Source organism: Mirounga leonina, unplaced genomic scaffold (genome assembly GCF_011800145.1).
Source record: "Mirounga leonina isolate KUSES-001 unplaced genomic scaffold, KU_Mleo_1.0 Mir_151, whole genome shotgun sequence".
NCBI lineage: Eukaryota > Metazoa > Chordata > Mammalia > Carnivora > Phocidae > Mirounga > Mirounga leonina.
Window position 1 is genome coordinate 27803763 of NW_023270377.1, and position 14697 is coordinate 27818459.

Here is a 14697-nt window from a genome sequence, read left to right on the forward strand (position 1 = left end):
ACCCCGCCCGCCGCCCGCCGCCCGCCGCCCCCCGCCATGAGCGCCGCCGCTGGCTGCAGGCAGAGTCGCTGCCGCCCCGGCCGCCGCTGGCTCCAGTCCGCCGCCATTATTCTTTGTTCGCTGCGAGCGGCGGCGATGTTGTGGGGCTCGGGCGGAGGCTCCATCTTTACTGCGGCCCCTCCTGCGAGGGGAAGGCCCCGAGCGCGGGTGTCCGGCGCCTCCCCGTCCCCCCTCCGTCCCCCCGGCTCTCTCCGGCTCCTGCCTCCTCCTCCTGCTCCTCTTACCGGTGGTACAAGCTCCTCCGTCACTGCTTTCGTTCGCGGCCCGGATCTCGCTGGAGTTTTATTCTCTCCCCCACGTAACACACCGCGTCAAACTACACCTCCGCCGCGTCACTCACCAACACTCCGCTTCTCCCAGCCGCCCGGGCCACAGGCAGCAGCAGCCGCCGCCGACTGAGGAGCCGCAGCCAGGGAGCCAGCCAGCGCCGCCCAGTGCCGAGTGCGCAGCGGCCGCGCACGGAAACAGCCGAGCTCGGCCCGGAGGAGCTCGAGCGGCCCCGCCCCCCGCGCTGGAGGCGGAACTTGCCGAAGGCCTTCGGGCTCCTTCGGCCAAGGCGAAGGCGTTCCGCGGGGAGTGGGGTGGTGGCTAAGGTGGGAAGGGACGGGCGGGGGTGGAGTGGTCTGAGCCCCACCTCGCCGTTTCGGCGGTTAAAACCCGGCGGCGGCAGTCTGCAGGAGGAAGGCGGGTTTGCGTGTGGCCCCGTGGGGAATTCCCTAGGGGTGTCGACGGCTCCGTGGAAACCGCCGCACCTGCCTGCCTCTGCGGCGGTAAGCGGCGGGCTCTAGGGCGGCTGCGGCGGGCCGGGCCTGAGCCCTGGCACCTGAGCGCCGCCGGCGCCGGGAACTTTCAAACGCTGCGGGGACTCGGCCGACGCGCCGCCGGGTCCGGGACGCGGCTGAGTGCCGGAGTCGGGCGAGCCGGGAGGAAGCGCGGCGGAGGCTCTGCAAACGCCCGGAAGCCTGGGGCCCGGCGGGGGTCTGGGCCGGGTGCCGGGACGAGGGCCCCCTGCGCTGCCCCGGAGTTGTGGCGCCCGGGTGGGAAGGGTTTGCCGGGCCCGCGGCCTCTCCTCTCCGAGAGTCCGCGGAGAGACCCGGAGGCCGCCCGCCCAGCTGTTCGATCTCGGGGGCGGCGGGGGTTGGGGCGGAGGCCCCGGCATTTGTGGCACCTCGCCGAGTGCAGCCCAGCAGCCAGGCCGTGGATGACCTGTTCGGTCTTCGGGGGCCTCCGAGCAATGACCCGTCCTGACCGAGGTTGCTCTGGGACACTCTGACATATGACCCCCCTCTCCCCCCACCTGCCCGCCTTTTTTTTCTGGCAACCTCCCGGGTCGCTGTCTTCTCACGGCCGTTTCTTACCGCAGTGGTTTGCACCCACTGCGCCCTTTTCTTCACCACCCCCTCCCACTCCAAACCCGACAGTGTGACTAACGTTCCCTCGACTACTGAACGGCTTTCTCAGAGGTCGCTCAAGGCCACGTTTCTGACTCTTTCTTCTTCTTTTTATTGAACTTTGCAGTCCTCTCCCCGGGCCCTCGTGTCTTATAATTCTCTGTCCTTTTAAAGCAAACCTATCTTTAGGAAGCCGACCGAGAGGACCGAGTGGGTTCACATCTGACTGAGCCGCACCCCTTATTGGCTTCCTGTCACAAAGAAGAGTTGCTCTTCCTGGTACACTAGGTCCCTTTCTGCTTTCTCAGGGACTTGGGGCTGAAGAGGATCCCTCTTTGCTTCTGTTATATTCAACCCTTCCTCCACTGCTGGCTTTTTTATTACTTGAGCGTGCTCAAGTCTCTCATTTATTTAAAAATATTTCTCTCTAAATCTTTGTCCAGCTATGACTGCAGTTGTGTCTTACCCAGTGGACATTCTCACGTGTCCCATTCCTCTGCCCTCTCCAGTCTAGCTTCGGTTCCTACCACTCACCTGAAGCAGCTCTGAATTGTCACCTTCAGTCCTCATCTTACAAGACCTCATTCTAGCATTTGCAACTACTGACCACACCCTTATTTAAATATTCTCTTCCCTCTGCTCTTAATTCAGTTTTCCTCTTATTTCTCTGTTCTTTAACAAGCAGCTTCTCTGGTATTGGAATATTGGAATCCTCCAGAGCTGAGCCCTCATGTACACTTTTCTGGGTGGTCTCATCCTCGTCCAGCAGCTTCAGGTACCCTCTGCCAAAGACTGTCCAACCCATACCTCAAGCCTAGATCTTGCTCTTGAACTCTGAATTCATATTTCTAACTGGCTTTGCAACACTTTCATTTGGATGACTGGGCCATGTCAAACTCAACCTATCTATCATATTCCCTCCAAAATCCTCTTCTCATAGCCCTTGGATCAGTAAGGGGCATCCTATCAATCTACTCAGTTCAAGCCAGAAACTTAAGATACTTCTGACACACATCCGAATCACCTAGACTTGTCTGCCTTAAAAAATTGGATTTGTGGGGTGCCTAGGGTGGCTCAGTGAGTTAAATGTCCGACTCTTGATTTTGGCTCAGGTCATGATCTCAGAGTCATGGGGATCAAGCCTAGCATTGGGCTCCATGCTCAGTGCTGAGTCTGCTTGAGATTCTCTCCCTCTCCCTCTGCCCCCCTCCCCCCCGACACTCTCACTCTAAAATAAATAAATAAAATATTTTAAAAAATAAAAAATTTGTGGGGCGCCTGGGTAGCTCAGTCATTAAGCGTCTGCCTTCGGCTCAGGTCATGATCCCAGGGTCCTGGGATCGAGCCCCGCATCGGGCTCCCTGCTCGGTGGGAAGCCTGCTTCTCCCTCTCCCACTCCCCCTGCTTGTGTTCCCTCTCTCGCTGTGTCTCTACCTCTCTCTGTCAAATAAATAAATAAAATCTTTAAAATTAAATAAATAAATAAATAAATAAATAAATAAATAAATAAAATAAAAATAAAAAATTTGATTTGTGGCCTCTCCTTTCCTATGGCTACTTTTCATACTCTAGTATAATCAACCTTCATCATTTGAAGTCCTGCAATGACTATCATCTTGGTCTAACAGAACTGCTTTTGCCATGCTGTAGCCAGAGTCATTTTTTTTAAAATATAAATCTGATCAAGTCACTACTCTGCTTGAATTCTTAATGGCTTCCCTTTGCTTACCAAAAACAGTCCAAGCTCCTTATCATGGACACCAGACCCTCTACCATATGGGCTTCTCATTCTCCCCAGCTTCCCCAACCGTCCTCCTAGCTCTCAGCACTCCAGCCATATTAGTCTTTTTATTTTTTCTAGGCTCTTTTCTCTCTCTGTCTTTTCCCCCCTACTGTAGGCTCTCATCTCAAGGTACTTACAGATGTGGTTCTCCTCCTCTGGAATTCTTTTTTGCTATCCACTCCCCCTACCAAACTGTAATTTCTCACATTCTTTTCTGACTCACCATACATACATTTAAGGTCTGTGCAGGTAGGGATTATGTCTGTCTTGTTCACCACCAGCTCTTCCCCTCCTTTCCCATTCGTAGCACCAGCAACAATTTCTAGAATGTAGCAGTGCCTGTTAAATATTTATTGAATAAATAATGAATACATCTGGTCCTGGGCAAAGTTCCTTAATATCTTGGTATTCAAACCCTGGTTTAGCCACTTACTATGTGACACTAGGCAAATTGTTCAATCTTGTCTCTCAGTTTTCCCATATGCAAAATAAAGATGATAATAGCACTTACATCATCGTGTTACTGTGATAATTAAATGAGACCATTGATGGAATGTGTTCTTGGAACAATGTTTGGCATGTAATAAGTTGATTAAAATGTTGCCTATTACTAGCTTTTGTTGCATATCTCACCCTTGTGTCAAATACATTTCAAAATTGAAATTATCAACTTGCTCTTCTTCTTACCCTATACATGATACCAAATTCTTGGAATTATTTACTCATAGCCTATTTTTATCACCCATCAAAATAGTAATTTTTTATTTCATAATTCCTCACATTCTTCCTGTCTGTTCATGATGACCTTCAGTTAGGCCCTATCTCTTCATATCTTACTTTGCTAATTTCCTAGGTGCGTTCTGACTGTAGGCCCACTTTCCTTATTCCCTTGTGCCCTGTCGTCAGACCTATGGGCCTCCGACAGTTATTAAAGCCTGTATTTTCCTTGAGTTCTCCTCTCTTGGCTTCTGTTCTCACCTAATTTTGTTCATTTACTCATTCATTCAATCATCCATTCATCCAAGTGCAAGTTATTTTACTGAACATTTTGGATATATTCCAGATTTGAAATCAAGTCTCTCAATTTCATCTAGTCTTCTCTAGCATCTCCATGAACCATGAAAATGAACTAGAAATGTCAAACTTTCAGCATCCATTTTTTGTCTCTGGGACTTGGAAGCTACCTTTATTTTTGACTCAATTATACCCCTGGAAAATATGATCAATATTGGGAAAAGTAGAGAATAGCACATGGATATAACTTGACTTAGTTTATGATAGATAAGTGCCCTGAGCGAGATCCAGAAAAGGGGGAAGATCTCAAGTTGATTATAAAAGGCTTCAAGGAGAAAGTGGTATCTGAGAGCTTCTCTCTAACCAAGGCTTCCTTTTCCTTTTCCTGTTATTTTTCTCTCTTGCTTCTGCTGTTGAACCTAATTATCATTCTCACTACAAACTCAAGTTCCATGAACGCTGCCTATTCTAGTTCATCACCTCTCATGACTTAATTTGCTTTCCTACCTAAGCCCAAAGCCATGGTGACCTATTTCATTTATTCTAAAAGTATCTGTTAAACACCTACTTTGTGCCATGCACTTTTAGAAATGGGCTAGAGTAGTGAATAAAACATTGCTTCTGTCTCAAAGGTACTAAAATCTTCAACCTCTCCTCTTTCTGCCATTTCTTTTTGTCCGCTTATTTGTGCTCTCATCCAGTCTCATGGTTGTAAATACTAGGTGTATGCTGACAACTTTCAAAATTATACCTTCCCCACAAATCACTCTCCCAAACTCCAGGCTCATTTAAACAAGTACCTACGCACACCTTGACTTGGTTATTGTCTTAGCCTGGCATCCCCCAGGAAGCAGACCTGAGGCATACACTTCTGTGCTGTTATTTTATTAGGGAATATAATCCCTGGGAAATGAGGATAGGGAAAAGAAGTGAGTCAGGGGAAGAGGTCAAGATTCAGTTAATGGGATGGATGCTAACACCACTCTCCTCCCCCAAATTCAGATACTTCCATTTTGTATGGGCCTGAACATGAAGCAAAGCACTATCGGGTGATTATGGCCTGAGGTGTGTTGGCTATGGCAATAGGGACAGAATAAGAGGCCAAAGGCCCCACAGGCAAGGAGACCAAAAGGATCTGAGATGCTATAGATGTCTAATAGACACCTCAAACTCAATATATCCAAATCTGAATGGAATTTCCCATTAATTTAGGAAAATTTATTGGCTGTACCTGCAAAATGTATCCAAATCTGACTGCTTACCACCTCCACTGTGAGTGAGCCAAGTCTACAATACCTTCATTTCTTGCCTGGATTACTGCAATTGCTTCTGAAGAAGTTCCTTACATCTTGCCTGGCCATACACCAGCCACGCTTCTGCCTTAGCATCTTGGGGATGTTTCAGTGCCTAAAATGTTCTTTTTCCAAATATGGAGAGAGTTAACTCCCTCACTTCCTTCAAGTCTGCTGAGGGAGAAAGCACTTTCTCGCTGAGGCCATGAGCATTCTATATCTATCTATCTATCTATCTATCTATCTATCTATCTATCTATCTATCATCTATCTATCTATCATCTATCTATTTTTTTCTTTATTCATGAAGTTTTATTTAGAGTTACTTCCTCATGCTAGACGTAAAATTACTGGGGCAAAGATCATGAAGCATTCTCAAGTCCTTGATTATCAAATTCAGAAGGGTTATAGCAATTTACACTCCTTTAAGCAATGTATGAAAATGCCCACCTCAGTCCATCTTTATTTACTCTGACTGCTCATTTATGGGTGAAAAGGGCATCTCCTTGTGGGTTTTTTTTTTTGACCATACTATTTAAAATTGCAACTTGACACCTACCTCAACCACTCCCCCCAATACCCACCCCATTTTTCTGGAATCTCCATATCCTGTTAATATTTTTTTCTGTAGCACTTATTACCTTCAAACATACTATTTTACTATTTTTTATGTTTATTGTTGACTGGCTCCTCTGCTAAAATACAAGTTTTAAAGAGCAATATTTTCATTTTGTTCACTGATGTATGTCAAGTATTAGAACCATGCCCTAGCATATACCCGGTGCTCAATACGTATTTGTTGAATGAATTTCCAACTTGCCTGTCTTTGATCTTAGATGGTTCATACTGTTCAGATTTATTTTCTTGGTTGATTTTGCAGTTAAAATGAGGAGGCATATAAAAGGCTTTTTCTTATTTCTTAATTACCTTATAATCTTAAACTTAATGTAATAGGTATCAATAGTTTCTGAATCAGGAAGCAATTGAAATCATTAACATCTCTCTATTTATAACAGCAAAAAAAAAAAAAAAGTGAATGACCCAAATATCCCCACTACCAAATAGTTAACTATTTAATTAATTTTATGTCCCTTATAGGTACATGTACCTCTTTTAATACTGATTATAATGTAACTATTCATTGTCTTGTTTTCATCTTTCACTGAACCATGAGCTCCCTAAAGGCAAAGTTTTGTTTTGTTGAACTTGCATCACTAGTAACTGGCATATAATAGATGCTTAGTAATGTTTCTTGAATAAAAGAATGAAAGCATAGTTAGAGTTTCTCCAGCACTGGTGAAGGGAGAGGTCCCTTGCCCAGTTGATGCAAGCATATGATCTACTGAGTTCTTCCCCTGCAAAGTGTAGAGGGATGCTGGAGGCTCTTCATAGTTGGAATTGGTGAAAGTTATCAATGCTCATGAAGTCATCTTGTGATTTTCATTGTACTTTCCAGATAGTTTTCCAACAGAGAAGAGAAAGCACTGACCTGTTAAAATTATTCCTGGTCTGTTTACGAGTTATAGTTCCCCGTGTAAATTAATACATTGCTCCTTAAAATTAATCTTAACAATAACAAAAAATAACTCTGGACTTCCACTTCCTTCTCCAGCTACTTTCTCATTTTTCTTTTTCTTTCTTTCTGTTTTTTTTTTTTTCTCTCTCTACAGTAAATACCCTTGAAAGAGTTCTATATCACTGTCCCAATTCCTTTTCTCTGATTTGCTGTTAAATCCGCTGCAACTAGCTCTTACCCCCAGCATTCCACCCCACTGCTCTCCACGTTACTTAATCCAATGACCTGTTTTTAGTCTTCATCTCACTTGACCTGTCAGCAGCATCTCACACAGTTGATGCTTCCCTTCTCCCTGTAACACTTTCTTCACTTGGCTTCTGGGACTCTGTGTTCTCCTGGTTTTTGTCCTACACTACTGGTGACTGTTCTCAGTTTCCTTTGCTCACTGACCTCTTAATATTGGAATGTCTCAGGACTCTGTCCTTGGACTTCTTTTTTTTTTTTTTTTAGGGTTTTATTTATTTGAGATAGAGAGCAAGAGAGAGCACAAGCAGCAAGGAGGAGCAGAGGGAGAGGGAGAAGTAGGCTCCCCTTGAGTAGTGAGCCAAGGCGGGGCTCCATCCCAGGACCCTGAGATCATGACCAGAGCTGAAGGCAGACGCTTAACCAGCTGAGCCAACTAGGCGCCCTGTGACTTCTTTTGTTCTGTGTATTCTCTCCCTTAGTGATCTCCTTCAATCTTATGACAATAGATATAAGTAAGCTCACAACTCCCTAGCTTCAGACCCAGACTTGTATATCCAAGTACCTCAGCATCCCTACTTGGATGTTTAATGGACCTCTTATATCAAAACTGAACTCTGGATCTCCTCTCCCCTCACAAACCTTCTCTCCTTACGACCTTCTCTATCTCAGTTAACTGCAATTCCATTTTTCCCATTGCAGAGGCTGACTCAGCAACTTTTATACCCCACATCCAACCTGTCATCAAATCCTGTTGCTCTCCCTTCAAAATATATGACCACTCTCCCCATCTCCTCTGATACCGCCACTGTCACCTTTGCCTAGGATTTTGTATCAGCTACCCTTAATCTTTATTCTGTTCTCAACATAGCAGTCAGCGCAATCCTTTTAAAACATAAAGTAACCATGCTATCACTGTCCAGAACTATCTAGCAGGTCCCCATCTCACTCAGAGTGTAAGCCATGATTCTCGCAGTTAGCCTACAATTCCCATTACCTCTGTGCTCTCACTTCCCGTTCTTCTTCCCCTTAATTTTCTTTGGTCATGTTGGCCACCTTGCTGTTCCTCAAATATCTTGGACACGCTTTCTCCTCGGGAACTGTGCACATGCTCTTCCTTGTGCTTGGAATGCTCCTTCCAGACATTTTCATGTCTTCCTTATCTCCTCAGGTTTTTGCTCAGATGTCCCCATTTTTGTGAGGCCTTCTCTTACTACCCTGATGAAAATTGTTCACCTTACTCTCCACCTCTCTTTGCTCTTTTGCTCCCCCTATCTCTCTTTGCCACTTTATTTTTCTCCATAGCACCTATCACTCTGTGGTGTGCTATATACTTAACTCATTTATTGTGTTAATTGTCCATCTGATCCCTCTAGGGCAGGGACTTTGCCTCTTTTTTTTCACTGCTGTGTCCTTAACCTCTAGAACAGTGTCCTATACATAGCTGGCATTCAAATATTTGTTGACTGAATGTAGTTGAGATTATGGATTTAATATTAATCTCCTAGTATTTGGTTAGCAAAACAGATCGCTTCAGCCTGATCACCTCTGGATGCATCCAATGATATTGAGTTGCTGTATTGCAGCCTGAATCATGAAGGTTCCACTGAGGAACTGCCTTATCGTGGGTCTTGATTTCAGCATGGCCATGCCCTCTGTCCTGGTTCCATATAACCTGAAGGAGATGAGGACCTCTCTGAAGCTTTCTGATTTTCCCATGTCCCAGAGTCGGAACTGAGGAACAGACAAGCAAGATCCTGGGTACTTTTAATTTCTATTTTGAGGACTAAATGGTAAGCTACCACTACTGCAACAGTCTCAGCTTCCTGTGACTGAACACAGTGCCACATAAACAAAGTCAGATGGCCTCTTATCCTCCTAGAAATTACAAAAGGGCCAGTGGTTGGTGATTAAAATCAGTAGTGGTAACAGGTGAATATTTATTGAGTGTTTACTTTGTGCCAAGTGCTGTTCTAAACACTTGTGCTGTATTGATTAATTTAATCCTCACAATACCCAATGAGGGGAAGTATTAGGAACATTTTATAGATGAGTAAGCTGAAGCACAGAAGAGCAAAGAAATGTCTCTGAGATCCTAGAGCTAGTAAGTGGCAAGGTCAGAATGTGAACCCAGGTAGTCAGGTTCCAGAGCTTTACTCTCAATCATGGGGCTCCACTGCCTGGTTGTAAGGAGGACTGTGGGGAGGGACTTTGCATTGAAAGGAAAGTGGAGTAATTATGATTTCATCAGTATAATTCTACCATTCTGAAAGCCCTGTAGTAACCCAAACGTTTTTTCTGGCATCAGCCTATTGCCATTTTCATACATGACACAAGAATCAGGCCAACTAGGGGCGCCTGGGTGGCTCAGTCGTTAAGCGTCTGCCTTCGGCTGAGGTCATGATCTCATGGTCAGGGATCGAACCCCATGTCAGGCTCCCTGCTCCGCGGGGAATCTGCTTCTCCCTCTCCCTCTGCCTGCTGCTCCCTCTGCTTGTGCTCTCTCTCTCTGTCAAATAAATAAATAAAATCTTTACATACATATATGTATATAAAGAATCAGGTCAGCTAGCTTCCAAGATACCGTGCTTCCTTGGCAAAGAGTAGGCCCCTTGAGACTGCCAAGTCACTCCCTTCCCTCTTTGCTTCACTAGCTGCTACTCCATAGCTGAGTTTTGAAGGGTACATCATTAGCTCTGAGCCCTACCTAACTGTTCTCCTCCCCACACCAACACCCAGTCTGGTTTAGGGGCCTCTTTGTTTCCATCAAAGTGCCTATCACACTTAACTGGTCATTATTTGATTGTCTAGTCCCCTGCTAGACTACAATCTCTATGAGGGCAGAGATTACATCTGCCTTATTCATTGTGATATGCCTAGCATGATGTTTTTCACATTGGAGTTCAGTAAAATTGTTTTGAATTAATAAAAGTGGTTTTTCCATAGAATATTATATCCATGCGTGAAGGTGAATTTTCTTGTGGCCAAGTTTGTCTAGCCTGAAATGGAAAATATAATTTTCTTTTAGTCTGCTTTTCAGCTGTTGGGTTTCCATGTTTATCATTGCCTACGCCATAATCCTAGTTGTCATTTGGTGCTTCTTTCCGCCTCAGATTCAGCTATCATTCAACTGCTGTGTGACGTCTCACTAGGATCTTTGATGTCTACGTGCTAATTTAAAACTGAGATAACTTTTCTGGGGTTCAGTTTCCTCAGCCATGTATTCAAGATACCTAATTGACTTGCACAAGATGAAACTGTAAATTTGAAGGTGGATTTGAATTTAGAGCTCCCAATTCTAAATTTAGCTTCCTTTTTTTTTTCATATATCATGTTGTCTTCCTAGTCCCATCTCTGCTCCATGTCTACTAGGCCATGGGTAGCACCTGTATTACTCAGTGACAACCATATTTCGTAATCTTACCATATGTAACTCCTCCACAAGCCTTTTTTCCTCCTCCCCTTTGTTCTGTTTATCACTTTTTATTAATTTTCTTCCCATTTCCACTCTGCTGGCTCCTCTCCCAAACAGTGGCACTCAGGGTTTATGAAAACATTCTCAGGCCTGTCCTAATCTTGTATATGGATTGAGGACTTTAGTAATAATTGGTTATTTCTATTATCTGCTCTCCTTACTTATATCTATTTCAGAAGTAGATAGGAGAAGAGTTTCAGAGATTTGAACCAGGGCACATACTATCTGGGCTCCTGATCAAACAAGATGATTAAATACATGCTTTTTGCTCTGTTCTTTCCTGACCCTCCATAGTACAGGAGTAAGAAAAGTATGAACCCTTATGGTAAAGGCAAAACAATGCCACCCTGCCCCCAGACACTCATATCCTAATTCCTGAAACTTATGAATATGTTAGCTTACCTGGCAAAAAGAACTTTGCAGATGTAATAAAGTTAAGGATTTTGAGATGGGGAGATTATTTTGAATTATTTGGGTGTAATCACGAAGATCCTTATAAGGGAAAAAAGAAGGCAGGAGAATTCGAGTCAGAGAGAAGAAAAAAAATCGAAAGATGCTCTGTTTTGAAGATAGATGATGAGGTCATGAGCCAAGGAATACAGAAGTCTCTAGGATATAGAAAAGGCAAAGAAACAGATCCTCCCCTAGAGTGTCCAGAAGGAGTGCAGCTTTGCCAATACCTTGAGTCTAGCCACCAAGATTGATTTTAGACTTCAGACCTTTAGAACTGTAAGATAATAAATTTGTGTTTTAAGCCATTAAGTTTGTGGTAATTTGTTACATTGACAATAAGAAATTAATTCAGCTCCCTAAGGACAAAAAGAACAGGAAAGGAAACCATAGCAGTTGAGAAAATTCAGCACATGCTTAGAAGATGGGATAGATGGAAGAAAAGTAACAGATGGAAGATGGAAGAAACGGATACCTGAGTGCCTGCAGGAGGGAGAAGGCATAGCAACAAGAAAGGAAGTAACTTGTCCCGTAGAAGCCCAGAAGCGTTCAGGAATTAGAGGTCATACCTGATATATCCCATTTAGAGAGCCCAGGAAAAGAGGACAAAGGGAGGCCTACAGAACATTTGGCTAAATATGTAAGTTATAAATCCAGCTAACAAACTGCTAACTAAAGTATATTCTGTCCTATCTTGAGAAATGCAGAGAAGGGACTTCCATTTGGGGATACACCCATGAATTTAAAGAAATTAATCAGCATGAAAGAGAGAAACCAACAACCATTCAACCAACTAACCAACCAACCAGAACGCCTGATATATCTGACATTATTGAGATGAGAGTTAAAATGGTGGAGAGTTTTGAATTAGTGATATGTACTTAGACAATCACATTAATGAAAAAAAAACAATTATTGACTCCAGAAAAAAAAAACCCAAAAAGTTAGACAGGAGAGGAAAATTAATTATAGTCTATTATATGGCTCAAATAGAATAGAATACAAGGCTTTAAAAATGTAACTACCAATTATTAATCTAATTAAAGGGGCACCTGGGTGGCTCAGTCGTTAAGCTTCTGCTTTCGGCTCAGATCGTGATCTCAGGGTCCTGGGATCGAGCCCCCCATCAGGCTCCCTGCTCTGCTGGGAGCTTGCTTCTCTCCATCTCCCACTCCCCCTGCTTGTGTTCCCTCTCTCACTGTCTCTCTCTCTTTGTCAAATAAATAAATAAAATCTTTATAAAAAATTAATCTAATTAAAATTATGATGGGGTGCCTGGGTGGCTCAGATGGTTAGGCGACTGACTCTTGATTTCGGCTTAAGTCATGGTCTCAGGGTTGTGGGATCGAGCCCCCTGTTGGGCTCTGTGCTCTGCGTGGGTTGTGCTTATCCCTCTCCCTTCACCCCCTGCCCCCTGCATGCTCTCTTTCTCTCTCTCAAGTAAATAAATAAAGTCTTTAAAAAAAATAAAATAAAATTATGATGTATAATTAAAGAGCATGTATGTGGTGGGCATGCAGAGAGGGAGGAAAATAAACCCTCATTTCTATAATGCAAAATCAATAGGTAATGCCTAAAGCAGAAATACCAAGTTGCTACAATTAAAACATGTGTAGAGATATGGAGGTCAATTCCAAAGAACCAGTTAAAAAAATTCACAGTGGCTATCTCTAGGGTAAGGTAAGTATTCAGTGAGAGGGCTGTGGACTATTCAAACTATGAACATGTATATCTTTGATAAAACTAGATTCTTTTTTAAAAAAGGAGGGGGATAAAAGATGATCTTAAGGGGAAAACTATTGAAGATACTTTCCTGGATTTGAAAAACATGAGCATTAAGATTGAAGTGACATGGTGACTTCTGAGCTTAACATGGTTGAGATGTAAAATCCTTCCATAGGGTGGAACATCACAAGTCATGGTGTAGGCCGTCAAGGGGGTAAGGAACAGCAAATATTTTGAACAAGAATATAATCTATCTCAAAGGGAACCCCTGAAGAGAAGAGAGGCAAAAGGAATACTTATGACAGCACCTGTGAGAAGGAGGAAGAGAGCTTCAGGAGGAAGGTCAGGTTGGCAAAGGGGGAGAAATGGAAGGTGATAGCTTTGTGACAAGTCTGACCATTAGATGGCCGCTTCTCTGGGCATAGGATGCTAGAAGATTCGGAGTGGTATGGTAAGAGACTGCTGTTTCCTCATCAGCTTTTTTTTTTTTTTTGTACAAAGTGAGTTTTTTCAAAAACTATGTAATAATTTAATATAAATTTAAATTATTTTTTAAGTGGGTAGAAGTTTACCTACACGGTGTGTTGTGTGCTTGTGTATGTGCGCCTCCGTGACGTGCGTGTGTCCCGTGTTTGCATTTTTGTGTGTGTTTAGGCAGTTCTTCTGAAACTGTAGCTGGGAATTTTTATTACCTGTCTGCCACAAGCTCAGTACAGAAATTGAGAGCAAGCATTTATAAACTTTAATAGCAATTCAACAGAGTATTTTATGTCTATTGAAATCAGTAAAACAAAATGTGAGGGTTCTATTTTGTATTCTTTGTTTTTAAATTTTTTCCTCGTAATTCATTTTTACTGTATTTTACAAACATCTGCAATGGATTGGAAATTTAAAAAAATGTGGTCCTTGGTCACAGTTTTAGAAGCACTGATTTAGGGTATTCAAGTAAAGCTCTAGGATGAAGGTATTTGAGAATTATGGTCCGAGGACAATCAGCAAATGGCCAGTGCTATACCTCTGATTATGCTGCCTTCTGCGCGATTGTCCTTGGAGAATTTTATGTAGAAAGAACAGAAGCATATTGAGGTCAGCGCTCCTTGTCCTTCCGTGACAAAGTTATTTACAATATCCTCCTCTTCATCCAGCTTGCCCTCTCAATAAAGCACCTGGAAAGAGTCCAAAGAAAACAGTTGTCTTTTCCAAGAAACCATGGGAAAGCAGCATCAGCGACCCTGAGGTGAAGACATTTGACTTTCTACGGTTAACACACTTACTTTTTTTGCAGTCCTGTCCAAATTCTGCATTTTTGCCAGCACTGCTCTCATGTTAATAGTCAGATACTTAAGGCATAAGTAATGATAATATAAAAACATAGGGATTCTCTTGCCTTTTTAACTGGTTCATTAGGTTCTTGCTTCTTTCCCTTCAGGCTTTATGCTCATGCTACCCAAAGCTTATTAAAAGGAGACCAAATATCCATACTAAATGTCTTTGAGGGCTTAACAACTGGTGCTTTTACTGTGATAAAGTAAAATACAGTTTATTACAGATTGCATTTCAGAAGTACCAGAGCTCATTTCTTCCCTGGAATAGTGACATTTCTTTTCAATATATGAGCAAAAATGATGAAGTAGTCAGTAACTCTGTCAGTTTTAATGCTGAAGTTTACATGTATCTTGATAAAAGGCTTCTGGTCTCTGTTGGTTGTGGTTTAGTCATGAATGTTGTCTTGGTGACCCTGGAAAACA

At 43.3% G+C, this 14697-nt stretch overlaps 1 protein-coding gene across 5 annotated transcripts in view; it reads right to left on the minus strand.

Annotated features, from left to right (window-relative positions):
- The window catches only part of CREB1 (cAMP responsive element binding protein 1), a 60944-nt gene extending 60452 nt beyond the window's left edge, over positions 1–492 (minus strand). For 2 of the 5 annotated variants that reach the window (XR_004679609.1, XM_035007279.1), the window contains exon 1: positions 285–485. The gene's annotated coding sequence lies outside the window, so the exon portion shown is untranslated. Of the gene's footprint in view, positions 1–284 lie in introns of all 5 variants that reach the window. The other 3 variants (XM_035007283.1, XM_035007282.1, XM_035007280.1) reach the window with 2 other exon arrangements.
- Positions 493–14697: the final 14205 nt, after the last annotated feature.